Raw genomic sequence first — 3,932 nt, 5'->3', positions numbered from 1 at the left:
GCATTTGGGAGTGTTGCAACAGTTTGTGGGTTACATTTGTGTTATGTTATGTTATGTTATGTTATGTTATGTTATGTGATGTTGATGAAAATATAGTTCCTTAGAGAACTTAAAGTGGGAAATATTCTAAACTATTCTAGGGAGTTGAGTTTCCTTCCATGTTGCACAAAAAAAAATAAAAAAATAAATAAATCACAAAAAAAAGGAAAAAAAAAACAATTGTCAGGGGCCCTATTGTTTAGTCAGGACATAGGCTACCTTTAACACAACAAAGTTTAGCAAACTATACAGACACACCTCACACAATTCCCTCAGTTGATTTTCTTGAGAAGGAAAGCTTGCAAATGGGACTTTTTTAGACAACTTTCCATGATTCAGTGAGACAGTGTGTAAGGGAAAAGCCTCAGCTGTTGTTTCTAATTTCCTCTTGATTGGTATGGAAGTCATCAGTCTCTGTGTTGTGGGGAGCTTATTGAGGAAATGCACACTGCTGCATTTATTTACAAGTAGAACTGAGGAAAACACTCAAACTGTATTTTCCTGGGCAAAAACTGCACCAGTGCACCTCTTAATTAGAAATCGCTTAATGCTTGACATGACTGCAATCAAAAAGATTTAATTAAAATGCTAATTTAAGGTCTGTATAATTGTTGCTAAGAAAGTTTCTGTTTCACTAGAGGGTGATGTTCATGGACATTCTCCAGAAATATATGCTCCATGCACTCTTCGTAGTTCACACTGTATTGCCACAGTGTGGAAGAACGGGCCCAAGTGGATTATTAAAGGCTTTTGTTTCAAAGACAGACAAAAGCAAATTGCTTCAGGATTCTATGAATATGTTGTCTCTCCATTGCGTGCAAAACATATCAACACAACCTTACAGCTATTGTCATGCTAACAGAGAATTGGAAGAAAATGCACATGGATGGACGACACTCGTAGGAATTGTTTCTACACCAAATTCTTTTCAGTGTAGATAGATTTCAAAGGACACATCAGTGCAGAATAAGAATTAGTGGGTTTAATCTCAAATGTCTGATCAAGATCACAGATGGACAGAGACCGCATTTGACATTAGCTAAAAAAAAACCTGAATGAAAGAGACAGTTTCTTTCCACAGTCTGACAAATGTTTCAAAAAGACCCATTAACTTGTCTACTACTCTGATTTCTGAATGCATTGATTCTGACAATGCATGGAAGTTGCTTTTTTAATGATTGGAGGGCTGCTAAATTGCCAGTCTATGAGTGAAGGAGTAATTTGAGGCAAATCATACACATCACATACTGTAATATAATGATAACACATGTTTAAAGCATATGGTTCTCACACAGGTTACATACAATATGTTCAAAACACAAGAGGAAACAGATGTGTTTTCACCTATAGCAGTTTCCTGCTATACAGATTTCAGAGAGCACATACTGTATGTGTTTAAATATTTCCTATTATACTGTCTAGTTGAACCACTCCATGCATCCGTGAGCTATATAGGAAAATATACATACTGTAAAGTCAGAAAAAAAAGAAAGTTTCATAAAGAAGCAGAAGGCAGAAAATACAAAATGTGTTTAAATTGGTAATCTTTTAAATCAAGAGATTTCAAACTTTGTTTATTTTTGAATGTATGCAACCTTTCGCATTGTGATGACATGAAAGAGGACATTAACAAAAAATTTCTTGGTTTAAGAGAAGTGGCTAAAGATCAAAACAGGGCAGAGACTGCATGCTGCCAGTCAGCCTCCATCTCTTATCGTATAGTCCACCGTACTGCACGACTGTAGCAGTACACTTTCACACGTGCTTTGTTGTTGTACTTCTCAGGTTGTAACTCGTCCATGGCTCCATAACGTCATACCTTTGTCTGGGGTTCATTATTAATGAGCATTTGAAAGTGGATCTAATAACCTTGCAGGAAATTATTGTTGGTAATCAGACTGAATACATTTGATTGCATTAGTGATCTACTTTAATTTTGTGCAATAACAAGATAATGAGACTCTGTCAAATTGCTCTGTAGAGTGCTCCAATGTGTACCTGAAGATTTTGATTTAATTTCATGTAACGAGCATCCAAATTAATGCTCTAAATGGTCTTCTAATTGGTAGACTGCTAATCAAAGAAAATTAAATTTTAACAGAAGAAATCTTTAGAAGTGGTTTAAGTTTTACCAACTATATGTTCAGTTTTCTTATTTGGAAGAATATATAAATATTCGCTTTTTTTGTGGTAAATTAATTAAGAAATTTCACACTAACCATATAACTGTTATAGGATAGACACATTTATACAGTGAATGCAGCATGCTTCAATGTAAATAAGGGAAGACCCAAAGAGTGTCCAAAAGATCCCCTTTAAAAGGTGGAGGAAAGAAGAAGCACGATTGTGTGATCATGCTTTTACACAACAGTTCTATTAACAATAATTTAATGTTGATTATACACAACATTTGGTCTGCTATTGCTCAGTTAACAAAAATAATTCCAAACAAAGTTTTGCCTCAGTAGAACTGTCACAACACTGAGTAGCGATGTTTCATGTCTGAATGGTTCAGTGTTTTTTTAACAAATTGGAAAAGTGAATTATTCAAATTACTCCTTCATAAAGACAGTAACTTGTTTAGTTCTAAATGAATCAGTTGAGGATTCAACAAATCAGTTAAGGATTCAGATGACTCAGTCATTGTGTCACTTGTCATCACCTATTGGTTTAATGCTAAAGCAACTAAGTCAACACTGAACTGAGCTAAAAAATAGAAATTAAGATGACTTGACTTTAGCCTGAAAAATCCCCACTACTAATGCAAGGTACTAATATCAGTATAATTCAAACAGTGAGAAAAGTCCCAGTGCTGTTATATCATCAATCTTTGAATGCTGTTTGACCAATCAGATTCAAGGACCTGAAATGAAATTTTTTTTTTTAACTGTTATAAAAAATATAAATAATTCTCATATTTTAGGAAAATGATGTGTCGTACAGTGAATTATTGGCTGCTGAAATTGTAAAATTTAAACTGTTATCTTGACAAAAAAAATGTATGCCAATGCTCACTGACATGCTTCTAAAGCTATAGTTATCCAATTATGGGGCATTAACACACTTGTGTAGATTAAGAAAATCAAAAATTTCTTAGGGTGGGATCATGAGGTGATCCCTTACAAGATCACTTTTGGGACCTCATTTAGAAATTCCTGCATAGCACCCTGCAGTGACCATTTGTGCAAAAATATTTCCATTAGCCACTCACACATTAACTTTGTGCTCAATCACTGTTAAATATGAGGGCATTCCTTGGATTTTTTTCCCCCTGTAAGTGATCCCTGGCTCCAAAATGTTTGAGAACCCCTGCTATAAAAGGCCAGCTCCAGTATACTGTACGTCACCCGCTTTTCCCTTATCGCTCTCATTCTCTGTGGGTCTCTCGCCCCCTCTCTCTTTCACTCTTTTCCCATCAGAACAGTGTTGTCTCTCTCTGAATGGCCCTTCCAATGACCTCCCACCTACATTCATGATGCTTCCTGCATTAACAATGCCTGTTAAACCAATCCACTGCAGTGAATAAAGCTTCATTAGAAGCTGGACAAAGTTAGCTTTCAGTGGTACACAGATGGCTTGGGAGTTAATCTGATAACATATACCATCACCAGTAGGTATTGATTTGCAGATACGCAGATACTGCTATTATGCCATGAGTTCATTCTTTTACAGCCTTATAATGTAAAAAGCCATTTTTCCAACAGTAAAATACTTTATTAAACAACTAATAGTGTACATTTACAGCTAATGGTCATTAGTTCCTCTCATTGGACTGGGCAATTTACACTTTTCTATTTGACATTGTTTTATCCTCTTAAAACTGTTATAATAATGTTTCAAAATGTAATGCAGCATAGTTTAAAAAAAATGTTCTCATAATTCAAGCTCTGTAG

Source organism: Pimephales promelas, chromosome 9 (genome assembly GCF_988280905.1).
Source record: "Pimephales promelas chromosome 9, fPimPro1.hap1.1, whole genome shotgun sequence".
NCBI lineage: Eukaryota > Metazoa > Chordata > Actinopteri > Cypriniformes > Leuciscidae > Pimephales > Pimephales promelas.
This window is presented reverse-complemented; position numbering follows the sequence as displayed.